We start from the raw sequence: 15,820 nt of genomic DNA, 5'->3' as shown, positions 1-15,820 counted from the left end.
ACCAGAGTTTTGTCTTAAAGGAAAGCTGTTCCTTCTACATTTTTTGATCAACTCTCGTTGTAACCAGCCATGGAACCTTAGGCTGAAGGTTAAGATTCTGACCGTGCTCCAATCTAGAGTGAACAGAGTACCTGAGCCTATATGCTTCAGGGAACGATTCTCCATCAGTTCATGGGGTGGACACTTTGTACCCTAGGTAATGCACTCGGCTAGCTGGAATGTGTTATGTGAATTTGTGGTGTTAGGGGGTCTGAGAGCTCCATTTAGCAGAGCACTTTGGCATTCTCAGCTACTGAGACCCCAGCACTGCTGCTACTTCATTGGCTTCCAGTCTCTAATCTCAAAGCCCAGCTAAGCATGTGCTTCAATCCAGAACATACCCAGGGACACGCTTCGCACTCCTCCCTGCACAGTGCATGTCTTGTGTCCTAGCAGCCAGCATCTCACTAAGATAAGAGCTCTTGCCTGATGATAATGGCCTCACTGGCATAAAAGCAAGTGGGTTTATTGATTGGTCTTCTAAATTTTCTCTGATTTGCTTCACTCAGCTGGGTCTGTCATCTAGGACATTAGAACTCTAATTTACTTTGTGCTGTTGTCATTTTGTACTTCACTCAGCTTGCGCAGTGGAAATAGACTAATCAGCTTCCCTCTTGTTTATGGTCTTGTGTCCGATCGATTTCACTTTCCAGATCCCCTGCCTGATGTCTGCTTTGCAAACGTGGCAGGTGCTGTTCCTATCTTTTCTTTTTAACCCTGTTTCCATTAGACTTTGTAAACCAGGGATCAGAGGGACATTTATCTTGGATGGATTTATTATTGCTTGTATGATTGGGGAGGCCCCAAACCAAGATCAAGGCTGCATGTGCTGGGCCCTGCACTGACGCATAGTGAGAGACATAGTGAGGCCCTGCCTCAAAGAGCTTACAATGTAAGTGGACTAGCTAGAGGGTGAGAAGGATCAAGAGGTCCTAGTGGAGAAGAAACTTACCAGGAGCTCTCAGTGCCAGGCTATGGCATAATGGGCTAATGCAATCCTTGGGTGTATACATGGGAATTGGGGTAGGGAGGTGATTTCACCCCGTATATGGCAGTGGTGAGATGGATACTGGAATACTGCCTCCCGTTCTGGTGTCCAAATTTTAAAAAAAGATGTTGGAGAAGGGGGGCAGAAAAGGCTCCAAAAATAATTCCAGGGCTGCAGAAAACACCGTACAGTGAGAAACCTAGAGCTGGCATGGTTTAGCTGATTTAAAAGAAGAATGAATGGTGCCTTGATTTCAGTGTATCAGTACCTGCTGGAGACTAAAAGACTCCCCCAGCTACTGGAGAAAGTCAGAATGAGAACCAAGGGCTGCAACCGGACAAATTCCAAGTAGGAACAAGGCACCAGGGAGGGCAATTTACCAATAGAACGATCTGCCAAGGGAAGATGTGGCTTCCTTGTCTCTTGACATCTTCAGCTCCAGCCTGGAGGCCTTTCTGGAAGTGATGCCTGGGCTTGATAAAGGGGTGAAATTTAACAGCCTTATTCTGTAGGAGGTCAAACTAAATGATCTAATGGTCCATTCTGGCCTTAAGATCTACGAAACTATGAAGTGATTTCCCTGAGGTCCCAATCAGTCAGGGGCAGAGCGAGGAATATAATCTGGCTCTCACAATCCCAGAGCTGTGTCGCCATCTGACCCTAAATCTCATCTCCTTTGAGAGATCTTTTTGGCAATGATCCCCTCTCCCCAGTCTCCAGCTAGGAATTAGAAGGTCTGTCCTGAAGATGCGGGTGGGGTCTGTGCCCTGTTTGGAGTCATAGATATTAAGGTCAGAAGGGACCATTATGATCATCTAGTCTGACCTCCTGCACAATGCAGGCCACAGAATCTCACCCACACACTCCTGCGGAAAAACCTCTCACCTATGTCTGAGCTATTGAAGTCCTCAAATCGTGGTTTAAACACTTCAAGGAGCAGAGAATCCTCCAGCAAGTGACCCGTGCCCCATGCTACAGAGGAAGGCGAAAAACCTCCAGGGCCTTTTCCAATCTGCCCAGGAGGAAAATTCCTTCCCGATTCCAAATATGGATGACTGCCTGGTTAGACAAACCTGGCATAGCTGTATCTTTAGAATCTTTCCAGCTCCTCTAACAAATTCAATGTGATCGCACAAGTGAAGCTGTTAATTGGGAAGGGTATAAAAGCAGAGGTGCTGTGTGGAAAGTTTCACACCTCCCTTGACAGCTAGAAAGGCGTGAGGGTGGAGACTGACTGAAGAAAGGCTTAAGTCTCCATTTGAAGACGGGGAAGAGATATGGCCCTTGATTCACCAGATACTTTGAAGGGCCGCTGTCATCTTGAAACCCCAGACTCGGAGAAGGGCTCTGTAGGAGCTTGAAAGTGTCTCTCTTTCCAACAGAAATTGATCCAATAAAAGATAGCACCTCTTAGCTTGAAATCTAGTTAGTTCCAAAAAAAAGAAGTCTCCAAGTACTTCCAGGTTCTCCTGCCAGTTTTTGTGGGTTTATAATCATATTTCCCTGTAGATAAAAATAATTCTCTCCTGCCTGTTGTGGGGGAGACCTGCATGAAGTACAGATGCTGGTTGTAGTGTTGACAGTGCAAGATAAAATTCTCTGGTTTCTTGATTGTTTATTTTTAAGCTGGTTTGTTTATAGGAGTTTATAGCTCTTAGGAGTTAATTAGTACACAAATAACACTGTAAAAAATCCAGATGGAAGCATTAGTTTTATTAAAAAGTTGACCTCCCCTTTAGGATCCAATTAGAGCCAGAAAAGTGAGCTGGAGTTTACAGCAGGGTGGATTCTCTCCGAATCCCCGTTGCTCCCTTTCAGACATGAAAAATTTTCCTAATTGCTAACACCGCAGCCTGCTCCTCTGGAAAGCCACCCGCTGGTTCTGCGCCTCACCTCTCCTGAGGTGTGAATATTCTGCAGTTGGAAGCTGATGGCTTTGCTGATGCGCAAAGCAGAAGACAGTCCAGCTGGCTTCCCCATAACAGCGTCTGCCCTTGCAAGGAGTTATTTATTATCTGTGCTGCAGTGGCTCAGGCCCCCTGGTACTAGGCGCTGCATAAATGCATTCAGGATAGTCCCTGCCCCAGAGAGCTTACAAGGTATAAGAGAAGAGACAACAGCTGGTTACAGACAGTTGGGGAAGTACAAGAAAAGGAGGAGATTATATTGACCAAGATGCCAGGCAGGGGGGTCAGCACACCAGCTGCCTGGTTGCTGTGCAGTTTTTTGTAGGCACAGGGGAAGTTGTAAGGTGGGATTTGAAGGAGGCTAATGAGGTAGCTTTGTGGGTGTTTAAAGGCAGTGGGAGAAAGTCTGGAGGTGCTCGTTTGGAAGCGTAACAAGGAGGTGGTGGAGGCTGCCTCTCGGTCTGCTCACAGGCAGGACTTGACCTTTCCATAGTGAATGAGAGACGATTAGGGGAGTGGCTGTGAAGGGCCTTGCAGAGGAAGACCAGAAGTTTGTGTCTGATGCAGTGCAGCAGGGGTAGCCAGTGGAAGGATGCAGAGGGGTAGGGATACAGCCAAAGGGACAAGCTGGGAAATTCTCTTAGACGTTGTGGGGGCTGACAGACTCCACACTAACCTGAGCAAGACATAGGGCACTCCTGGGCTAGGGAGGCCCCACCCCTCAGCAGCTGCAGGACGTACTCCAGGTGGAGGGACCTTTTGAAAGGGCACTAGGAGCTGTGGGAAGAGCAGGTCAAAAGCGGCAATCCATATCCCCCCCCCCCACCTGCACACACCTTTGTGAGACCCCCAAGAGGACCTGAAGAATGGGATGTCTCCCTCTCCCCCCAGTAGTCTAAGCATGCCCCCAACTGGAGGAACCACAACCCGGTAGGAAGCAACCCAGGAGGCTGTTTAAACTAGGGTGGACCAAGGAAGGGGACCAGACACTGCAACATCCCTTTAGAGCCCTGGGTTGGGACCCCATGGAGTGGGAGGGCCTGGGTCCCTTTTCCCCTGCTCCCGTTCCCCTCTGTCATGCCAGACCCCTGGGGAGAAGAAGGGACGCCCAGGAGGGACTGAGGTGGGACCATCTTCAGAATGAGCAGATGGATGAGAACTGCCTGACCACTAGGCCAGCTGGCTAGTGCACTGACCCGCTAGAGCAGCTGGGGAGCTGTGACTCAGGGATTGGTGGTGGCAGCCCTGGGAATGTTTCGGGTTAGGAGGAATGGGGCCGTCCTGACAGAATCACTGTTGCGGCCCTAATAGTTTGGAAGCAAAAACAAATGCTATAAAACCCTTCCTGTCGGAGCCCAGCATGCGAGGCCCAGGGCAGGGCAAGTTTATCCAGGGTTGCAGCAGCGCGGGTGTAACTGTAGCTGCGGGCCTGGCTCTGAGGTCTCTCCGGGCCACAGCCTGCTGTGCTCCTGTGGGGTGGGGGGGCGTCAGTTCGTTTGCCTCGCTGGATACTGAACTCAACCTCAACAGAAATCACTAAAACCCTGCCCCTCTGACCACTAGGTGTCACTGCCCAAAATAAAAATCCACAGGTGGGAAACAAGGGCCTGGCTCCTCATAGACATTTGGGTGCCCAACTCCTAAAACTCAATGGGAGTTAGGCACCTAAATGCCTTGTAGGAGCGAGGCCAAGGCGTCAGCCCAACACTGCTACCTTCCTGCTGGCTCCTCTCGCAGGAGCGATGGTTGGAGCAGCCTTGATCGAGTGCACCTGGGGCTAAACATCTGGCTGCACCCACTTGTGGCAGGGGAGAAGGATCAGACCCTGCATATGATGAGCCCCTCTGCTCCTGTGGGAGCCCTTGGCCCCGTCCTTAGCAGGACTGTGGGTGTACTTTGCAATGGTGTGGTTCACTCAGTGGGGCCTAGTGGCTAGAATGCTGGCCTGGGCTCAGGAGACCTGGGTTCTATTCTGGGCTCTGCCACTGGTCTGCTGGGTAACCTTGGGCAAGCCACTGCCATGCTGCCTGCCTCAGTTTCTCCAGCTGGAAAATGGGGGTGATGTTACCGACCTCCTTTGTACAGGTCTTTGAGAGCCGCTGATGAAAAGAACTAGAGACTATTGTTAAGGGAATTAGGCACTCAACTCCCAGTGAATGCCAATGGGAGTTGGGCACCTTGATACTTAGGATCCATTGAAAAGTCTAGCCTTGGATACGCTGTACCTTAGAAATACTTCTTATAACATATCCCCAGCTCTTATCTAGCACTGCACATCCATAGATCTCAAAGCACTTTACAAAGGAGGTCAGTATCATTATCCCCAGTGTGCAGATGGGGAAACTGAGACACAAAGCAGTGAAGTGACTTGCCCAAGGTCAGCCAGCAGGCCTGTGGCACAGCCAGGAATAGAACCCAACTCTCCTGAGTCCCCCTCTTGTGCACTACCCTCTCACCCACACTGCCTACTGAGTGGCTGGGCTGACCTGACACCATGAAGTTCTTGACCGCAAGAGTGTGGTGTTTGTGTTGCTGTGGGTTGTGATGCCATCGCGGGCTGTTCCACAAACCCAGCGCAGTCAGCCTTTTGGCTATAATCGCATGTCATGTCACCTTAATATCTGCTCTGCCCTCTCTCTGGGGACCACGTTCTGCAATTGCTGCTGACCAGACTTCAGCCTGGTTATTTTTCATCCCTCACTGGTAGGATTGTAAGATGCCCTTTGCAGCTGCCTTGCTAGACCTATAGGAAAACAGCTGCTTAAAAGGTTAGAGGAGGGGACTGGGAGTCAGGACTCTTGACTGCCTCTATTTCTGGCCTTGCCACTGACTCACTGTGTGACAGGGCTAAACCGCCACCTCTCTCTGCCTCAGTTTCCCCCCTGCAATACAGGGACGACAACAGGAACCTATTCACAGTCATACACCCTTTAAGGAACAGAGCAGAGCTATGGGGGGGGGGAAGTAATTATACACCTGCATCCAGCACCAGATGTGTCCATTGAAGAGCTAGCTATCAAATTACACCTGAGCTAGCTCACGGTCTAATGGCCCGGCCTCCAGAGCCACTGGTTTATAGGCACTGAGCTGAGATGGAGCAGAGATACTTGGTGAGTGTGACTCTATCTATGCGTGGGTTTTGAAAGAGAGTATCTACCACTGATCATTGGGACTGTGATTATACGGCTTGCCTTTTCTCCTCTGTGCTTTGGTTGTGTGTCATTAACGGCTGTGTGTACACAAACACGTTGTATTATTTTAACTGGACTGGTATAGTTAACGCAGTACGATTCCCTACCCAGCCTGGGGATGCAGATACAGCGGTAGGTGCTTATGCCTGTAAAGCTCATTGCTGTCGGGAAAGGGGAATAAGCTATACTGGTGTAACCATGTCCACCCCAGGGGTTGCACCGATTATAATTAACTATCCTCCAGGGAGAATATACTAGGGACCAAAGGGCTCCCTAATATAATCTATCAGAAAAAGGCAGAATAAGAACCAAGGGCTGAAAGTTAAAGCCAGACAAATTCAAATTAGGAATAAGGCACAAATCTTTAACCATTGGATCAAACTGCCAAAGGAGGCGGTAGATTCTCCATCTCTCGAGAGCTTCAGATCCAGTCTGGCTGCCTTTCTGGAAGTGACGCTTGAGTCAAAAAATGAGTGATTGGGTTCCATGCAGGGGTAGCTGGGTGAAATTCTCTGGCCTGCGGAGGTCAGACTAGATGATCCCATCTAGCTTTAGAATCCATGACTCGATGGTACATTTCCCTGTATCAGTTCTCAGCTGGCCACCCTTTAATTCAATCTGCAGCACATCTCTGCCGGCGTGATGGTCTTTTCTTCCAAAGGCAGCGCTCTCTGACGATGCATCTTTCCTGATTTATATCTGCTCCAGAGCCCGGAAGAGAGGGATCTCCTCATACGCTAGCTTGATCCCAGCAACTGACTGCCCATCAGCCAGGAACCAGAGATAAACTTCAGTCACAATAAACATGGGCTAGATCTGCAGCCTAGAAAGTCTCCATGTCCCATTAGAGATGGTCCCTGCCCCAATGAGCAAGCACTCTAAGGAGATCTGGGTTCAATTCCTGGCTCTGCCACAGACCTGCTGCGTGGCCCGGAGAAAGTCACTTAGCCCAGGAATGGATCCTCTCCCATTTCCCCCCCCCCCGGCATCTTTGATAATTCACTGTATCAGGTCTGTGCGGCCCTAATCTTTACTATCTCTTATATCTAATATCCCTTTGCAATGCAGGTGCTTTACCAGTCCTGCAGTCCCCCGTAACAGCCGTGTTCCTCCTAGCCGTGGCTGCTGAATGGAGGCCCATCAATGCATCTGCTTCCTCTGTTTGTATTCTTCAGTTCTGAGAAGCCGAAATGCCATACAATGAAAGCTCTGAAGGCCCAGGCAGTAGGACAATTATAGCCTGTAATTTGGTGCCATTTACTGTACAGTTGGATTTAATTTCACAGCCTGCCACTCAGGGAGGTGGTTGTTAAGGCTAGCAACAGACTTGGCAAAATGGGTGGAAAATGATTCTTTTCAAACGTATCCTGGCTGAAATGGTTTTTTCCTCTCCTGCCTCCACCCCCCAACTCTTCTCTGCAATGGAAATAAATTCCTGTGTGAGATGAGTTTGTGCATGTGTGTGTCTGTCTCAATTTGGTCCCCGGTGGCCACTGAACAATTGGTAACTAATGGAGAGGCTCTCTGCTGAGGCTTCCCACAAAGGTGTCAGCCAAGGATTGAAATCCCCTCCCATCCCCGCAAGGGCAGGGTTGAGGCAGGCTGACCCAGTGAGCCTGTGTAGGGAGCCAGCCCCCTTGCTGCTCTGCCTGGTCCTGATCTCAGAATCCCCAGAGACCTTCAGGGCTGTCTGTCCCTCCTCCCCCTTAATCCCACTTTCATTACTATGTATATTCTGGTAGCCCCAAGAGAGATCAAGGCCTCACTGTGCTGCCTAGAGACAGTCCCTGCCCCAGAGCTTAACACTATTTAGACGCCTCCTAACTCCCATTGATTTCCACTGGCACCTTTGGAAAAAGCCGGCCCTTGAAATCTAAGTAGCAGATTTATTATCCCTGTTTTACAGATGGGGAGCCCAGGAGAGGCCAAGATGTTCCAGAGTGATCTCCTGGGTGCCCCGTGTGAGGTGCCTTCAAAGGGTCTGATGCTCAGGAAGTGGTGAGGACCCAGCATCTGGACCTCAGGGCTCCTTTAAAGCATCTGGTATTAGATTCTCCCAAATGGCCAGTCACTTATTGAAACCTTGGACTAAGTGACTTTCCCCAGGCCACATTGCAGGTCTGTGGCAGAGCCAGGAATTAAACCCGGATCTCCTTAGAGTGCTTGCTCATTGGGGCAGGGACCATTTCTTTGTACAGCACCTAGCACCATGGGATCTTGAGCCAAGACAGACTTGTAGGTGCTACTGTAATGCTCCTAATAGTCATAAAAATGTACAGCACCCGGCATAATTGGCACCTGATCCTTGACTGAGGCTCCTAGGTTACACAACCTTTAATAAACCTCTTGAGTCCCATTCCAACATCTGCACATCCATGAATGGACACAGATATATACGGATGGTCTGAGATCCTTGTTTAATCTCCAGCAAGACCGCTGAATGCGGCGGCGTGGTATTTACACAGCCATAAATAATAATGGATAGAAGAGCAATACAATGCTGCTTCAGTTTCTGATGATAAAAGCTTCTTAGGGGAATCCCAGGATGGGTAATAAACGACATCTGGTGCGAGCTGGGGCAATGATTCCATATTTAATAGCCTTCTCCGCTGCTTAACTGCATCTTAAAAGTGGGCTGCGGGAGTGCCGACTTGCTGTGTCTTCGCTTGATTTGTGAACGTGGAGCTCAGGAGCGGGGAAGCTGTAGGCGTGACTAGCTGGCTCTGGTCAGAGTGTTCCTTCCCCCCTCACTTAGAGCCCATTTCACCAGCGTAACTGGTGGCAAAGCGGATTGTTTTGTTGTCTGGCACCACTGGGCGTGGGCCGCCTCTCCGTGAATGGGCGCAGGGAGCAGGTAAGGAGGTGGCTGCGTGGGAAGGAGGGTTTCTGACAGTGCTAGCAATAGAACCCAGGCATCCTGAATTCCCCATCGTGGATCAAACCACTCGACCACATGCCCTTTCGGTCAGGAACAGAACCCAGCATTCCTGGCTCCCCATCCGTGGGTCGGACCACTCGACCTGTCAGGGATAGAATGGAACTGACTTGAAGGGAGAGAATCTCTTTATACCAACATCCGTTTCCTGGGTGTGGGCCTTTCCTCACGGCCTCTTCCCTGCTGCTGCTATTTCAGATACCGATGGCAGAACAAACACTAGTGGCGCTCAGTGTTCTCTGGGTTGGGAAGCCACCAGAAACCACTCAGGGCTGCAGTATAGGGGTGTAGATCAGCCTCTTCCTACCTGCCGCGGTCTGGCTCTCCCCTCACTTAAACCAGCTTCCCCCCGATTCAATGGACAGTTGTGGAGATGTCCCTTTATCCCGCCCTGCGTAAGTGAGGTCAGATTCAGAGCCCTGTGAACCGAATGGACTTGTCACCATTTGGTTTAATGCTCTGCGCGGTGTTTGACCTGGGCAGAGACTCTGTCTATCAATCGCTGTGACACATGTGAGGCGGGAAAGGTGCCTGCTCTGAGGTGCTGGCAGGACAGATGTACGGACAAAGGCATGGGGCGTAACAGCAAAGGGCAGTGGAGCCTAGTGTGAAAGTTCATCTGGTGGCTTGACTGATAGACGTAATATAGGGATAGATTTTTAAGACCAGCCCTGACACAGGTCACAGAATTTCCCCTGGTTACCCCTCTATTAGTATTCAGCCTAATAACCTGTGTCTGGCTAAAGTGTCGTCCAGAGAAGAATGCAGTCTGGATCTGAAGACTTCAAGAGATGGAAAATCCACCACTTCCCTTGGCGGTTTGTTCCACTGATTAGTCACCTTCCCTGTTAAAAATTGACACCTTTTTCCTAATTTCCATTGGTCTGGCTTCAGCTTCCAGCCATTGCTTCTTGTTCTGCCTTTCCCCGCTAGATTAAGGGGCCCTGTAGTACCTGGTATATTCTCCCCATGAAGGCACTTGCCCAAGGTACCAAAGAGCTCCACAGGTTTTGTTTGGGTATTTTACTTTGGCCCAGTAGCTAGTGCACAGGACTGGGGTGCAGGAAAGCTGGGTTCTATCCTTGGCTCTGTCACTGGCCTGCTGGGTGACAATGGGCAAGTCACAGCCCCAATCTGTGCCTCAGTTTCCCCATCTGTAAAATGGGGATAATGAAGCCAACCTCTTTTGTAAAAGTGCTTTGATATCTACGGCTGAAAAGAGCTATGGAGTCCTGCCTCAGCACGGGGGGGATAAACGAGGTGAGGTCCCTTCCAACCTTCCCTTTCTAGGAGTCTGTTATTGATTAATCCCTAAAGTGGGATTTACAGCATCGCTCAGCGCTGGCCAGACTCTGCTCTCAGTGAGTCTGATGGGAGTTTTACTGTTTGCATTAACAGACCAGTGTGGAGTGATTTCTTTTTATTTCTCCCATACATTTCACCCTTGTGCCTAATCCTCCTTTAAGGAGAGTTGAGTGTTTCTGGCACCCAGGAGGAAAAGTTAATTAAGAAGAAACCAGCTCCCCTGTTTTTCATTCCATGAGGTTTAAATTGAATGGAAATCTTTCTGCGCCCGTTAGGCGTTGTAGAACTTTGTTTTTATGTAAGTTCCTACACTTCAGGGCTAAATGACTTGACAGTTCTAACCTTTCCCCCAGACTGATTCTGCTGTAGCTCCTTGATCATGACCCATAGATGCCCCCCCACGCTATCCCTGGGCCCCTACACAGCGCTGCCATTTCCCTCTAATCCTGACTCACAATTCTTCTCCGCCGATGCCTCAGTACCAATCCACAGCTCCCCTGCTATTCAAGTCCAGGGGTTCTTCCCCCCACCGCTCCCTCCACATGCTGATGCCCTTGAAATCCAACCTGCAGCACCCCCTGCTATTCTAGTCCTGGGCCATGAGCCAGCTCTGATGACTCACCTCAATTGTGACTCCCTTGCCTCTGTTTCCTCATCTGTAAGATGGTGATAATACTCCTCTACCGGCTGGGAAGCTTTCTGAATGTTTACCCAGTGTCTGGAGATCCTTGGGTGGAAGTGAAGTTGTTCTAGAAGGGCTCTAGAGGTGATCCTGGCAATTACAGACAAGTAAGTCTACCGTCAGTACTGGGCAAATTAGTTGAAACAGTAGTAAAGAATAAAATTGTCAGACACATAGAAGAACATAAATTGTTGCGCAAAAGTCAGCATGGTTTTTGTAAAGGGAGATGGTGTCGTACTAATCTATTAGAGTTCTTTGAGGGGGTCAACAAACATGTGGACAAGGGGGATCCAATGGACATAGTGTACTTAGATTTCCAGAAAGCCTTTGATAAGGTCCCTCACCAAAGGCTCTTATGTAAATTAAGTTGTCATGGGATAAGAGGGAAGATCCTTTCATGGATTGAGAACGGGTTAAAAGACAGGGAACAAAGGGTAGGAATAAATGGTAAATTTTCAGAATGAAGAGGGGTAACTAGTGATGTTCCCCAAGGGTCAGTCCTAGGACCGTTCCTATTCAACTTGTTCATAAATGATCTGGAGAAAGGGGCAAACAGTGAGGTGGCAAAGTTTGCAGATGATACTAAACTGCTCAAGATAGTCAAGACCAAAGCAGACTGTGAAGAACTTCAGAAAGGTCTCACAAAACTAAGTGATTGGGCAACAAAATGGCAAATGAAATTTAATGTGGATAAATGTAAAGTAATGCATTGGAAAAAATAACCCCAACTATACATACAATATGATGGGGGCTAATTTAGCTACAACTAATCAGGAGAAAGATCTTGGAGTCATTGTGGATAGTTCTCTGAAGATGTCCACGCAGTGTGCAGCGGAAGTCAAAAAAGCAACCGGGATGTTAGGAATCATTAAAAAAGGGATAGAGAATAAGACAGAGAATATCTTATTGCCCTTATATAAATCCATGGTATGCCCACATCTTGAATACTGCATACAGATGTGGTCCCCTCATCTCAAAAAAGATAGACTGGCATTAGAAAAGGTTCAGAAAAGGGCAACTAAAATGATTAGGGGTTTGGAACAGGTCCCATATGAGGAGAGATTAAATAGACTAGGACTTTTCAGCTTGGAAAAGAGGAGACTAAGGAGGGATATGATAGAGGTATATAAAATCGTGAGTGGTGTGGAGAAAGTGAATAAGGAGAAGTTATTTACTTGTTCCCATAATATAAGAACTAGGGGCCACCAAATGAAATTAATGGGTAGCAGGTTTAAAACAATAAAAGGAAGTTCTTCTTCACTCAGCGCACATTCAACCTGTGGAACTCCTTGCCTGAGGAGGTTGTGAAGGCTAGGACTATAACAGGGTTTAAAAGAGAACTGGATAAATTCATGGAGGCTAAGTCCATTAATGGCTATTAGCCGGGATGGGCAAGGAATGGTGTCCCTAGCTTCTGTTTGTCAGAGGGTGGGTATGGATGGCAGATCCATCTTGATCACTTGATCATTACCTGTTAGGTTCACTTCCTCTGGGGCACCTGGCATTGGCCACTGTCAGTAGACAGGATGCTGGGCTGGATGGACCTTTGGTTTGACCCGCTATGGCCATTCTTATGTTCTTATGCACTGTGGTTTCCTGCAGCCTGAGAATTTGGCCTTTTCCTCACGTTGCTGTGAACCTCTCTGGTGGAAGAGGAGGAGAAAAGATACTGGTCCCTTTGCCTTACCTCTTCAGTCTAAGGTCTTGTCTGCACAGGAAGGCTTTTTCAGTATCCCCTAAAATGGGAGTTTGTGGGTGCCACATGTGTTTGTCCCTGCCCGCTCCATGATTTGGGAGCGGCTGGTCTTATAGAGCTGGAAGAAAGAAAGATACAGATAGTATGAATGGCAGGCAAGCAGAAGGTAAACAGAGCCCATGGCAGAAATTCAAGGGAAGATGAACTTGGGGCTGGAGAGCACAGGTTTGAGATAGACTGGATGTGTGATGAGAACGGCCAGCAAAGAAAACACGGGAGGAAGAGGACAGAGAGAAAGGACATGAAAGACCGAGGATCTGATGGAAAGAATCTGTCAGTAGAAGTCTGAAAAGGACTGGAACTCCATGGCCTATGAACCTGTGCCATGGACTGGAAGGAGTGGCAAAGAATTGTGGGCACCTTTGACCCTGTATAACCAGAAAAAGGCATGAAGAAACGAAGTGATTGTGACACCAGTATAACCCCCGTGTGGACACTCTTATTGTGGTATAAAGCTTTGCCCATGCATGGAAGTTGTAATGCTTAGCTACACCAGTATAGTTGAAGCAGCAAAATCCCTTAATGTGGAATTCAGTTATATTGGTATAGGTTATCCCCCATATGGAAGGGGAATAAGGTACACTGGTATAAGGCACCTTTGTATCAGTGTAACTGCATCCACACTAGAGGCTGCACTGCTAAAAATTATATCCCTACATTTACATCGGTGCAAAATCTGTGTGTGGGCCAGTAAGAGTGGCTTTTTTCGGTTTAGTTTATATTTGGGGAGGGGTTTAAGTTAAACTGAAGACAGTGTTTCTGTCAAGGTTACACCAGTATAACTATCCTCTATAACTAGCTTCGTGTAATTTGGAAAACTTTCTAATATAAGTATCATCATCATCGAGACAAATTGCAAAGGGAAGTAGCCTTCTTGCAGATCAAACACCATCCGGATCGATCTCCAGCTAGGTCCTTCAGGTGATCTGACTGGATGTTCAATATATGTCCATCACTGGCAATCTTATCATGCTTCCAAAGCTTTTAGTGTCCCTGTGATCTCCATCTGCGTAGCAGCATTCCTGGGCGCACATGCTTTGTAACGTGTTTGGTCTTCCATCCTGATAATACTGAGAAAGCTGCCGAAACTGAACTACAGCGGCGGCTGCTGAGTTCAGCTTTGGATGTTCTTGTTGCAGATCTTGTCCTGCCACTGAATGTGGAGCAGCTGACGAAGTCGGTAAGAATCGAAAACAGCCACCTGGTGTTCTTCAGCCTTGCTCTGAACCCACGTTTCAGTGCCGTGCAATCGAGTGGCTATAACTGTGGTTCTGTAGATCCACAGCTTCCTAGCAAACCTGATGTCACGGCGTCCCCACAAAGGCTGATGAATAGCCCAGAACGGGGCAGCAACTGGTGCTATATGAACATCCGCATCCTTTGTGCATCCTCTCCCACTCTATGACATTGCCCAGGTATTTGACTGTTGTCACCCGCTCCATGTCCCATCTGGACAGGTTAATGCTGAGCTATTTATACTCTAGAGCTGGAGGTTGTCCCATGGTAAAGGTCAGGGACTTATTTTTACCTGATTAATAACCAGACTGATGCATGCTGTTTCTTGCCTGACCAGGTCTGCCATTGGCTGCAGCGACCCACCAAAGTGAGCCAACAAGACCATGTCATCGGCGTGTTCGAGATCTCGCTGCAGCTTTCCATTCCGTTATCGAGCTCTTCTATCAACAAGTTATCTGCCAAGTTGCTGCCTTAAATCTGGCAGGCTTGCTTGATGCCCTGAATCAATGGTCTGACAGAAGCCTATAGAAAGTGCTCATGAAAGTCAACCATCTTCTGCAAAAATAAGCCCCAAGCTGTATAGCACGAATGGTGTCTAGGTACTGAGGCACAGTGCTAAGTCATATGGACATTTTTGTGCTGTGGGTGAATCTCTCCTAAGGACAAGGGCTGATCTATGTTACCTAGTTATACCGATAGACAGATTATACAGCCCTTCCCTGGTGACATCCGCTGGACCTCTGGTACTGGATTAAGTGTGCCCACATGGGCAAGTGGGTTAATACCAGTGTAACAATGTCCGTTTAAATTCAAACCATAGGTTATACCAGAGAAAAGGTTCCGATCTTGATGCGGCCTTAAGCTGAGACATCTCAAACCCATTTCACTTGTGGTCAAAGTTGGGATTTGAACCCAGGGCTGGGGAAGCCATTGCACCAGCCATCTACCCTATCTCTTCCCACCTGCTTGCACAATTATGCTTCATCAGAGGCCATGTCACCTGCACGGCTGTCACACTGACGGGCAGCAGAGTCTCTGCAAAGGCAGTTGTCGGACTGTCAATCATTCGCCAGGCGCTGCAGAGCTGACCTGCTGAGACTGCAGCCATGTGTTCAGGAGTCCTCCAAACTGGCCTTGATGCTGCAGTCTGAGCAGGATGGATGTGAGTGGCCGGGCAGAGGCGCTGGGATATTTACCTGCTGTGGTGAACTGACCTTGCTGGGCAGTTTCACCTGCCCCATTTCCCTGGGCTCCCAGGAAGATCGTTCAGTGCAACAGGAAGTCAGTCTCTGGCTTCAGCCCTGCATGAGAACCAAGGCCCTTTTTTTTCGGGGTGGATTTCGCAGCCTGCTTAGATCCTGGATGATGTCACACTCCTCCTCTGTGGGGGCTGATGGGCCTGCCTTTCCCTGCAGCTTATGCCTAGCTGCACTGCAGCTTCCTCTTGCACTGCCCCATGTGTGCCTTCTCACCCCCCCCCACCCCGCCCCGAACTGCAGGCACCAGAGGGGAGTCTGGTCGCTGTGTGGCTGATTCTCCTTGGCCTCTCTACTGAGGGCACTAGCTGAGCTGGCATTTGCAGCAGGAACAGACGCAATGTCTCTCCTGGCTTTGTATCCTGTGAAGGGGCCCTGACTCAGGAAAGCACTTAAGTGTATGCTGAACTTTAAGCATATGCTTAAGTCCCCCTGGCTTCAACGGGACTCGCACATGCTTTAGTGCTGTCCAGAATAGAGATGTTTTTGTGAGTCGGGTCTCCGCTGGCCAAAGTACATAAGCCA

Source organism: Dermochelys coriacea, chromosome 24, assembly GCF_009764565.3.
Source record: "Dermochelys coriacea isolate rDerCor1 chromosome 24, rDerCor1.pri.v4, whole genome shotgun sequence".
Lineage (NCBI taxonomy): Eukaryota > Metazoa > Chordata > Testudines > Dermochelyidae > Dermochelys > Dermochelys coriacea.
The sequence above is the reverse complement of the archived record's forward strand: the minus strand, read 5'-3'. Positions refer to the sequence as shown.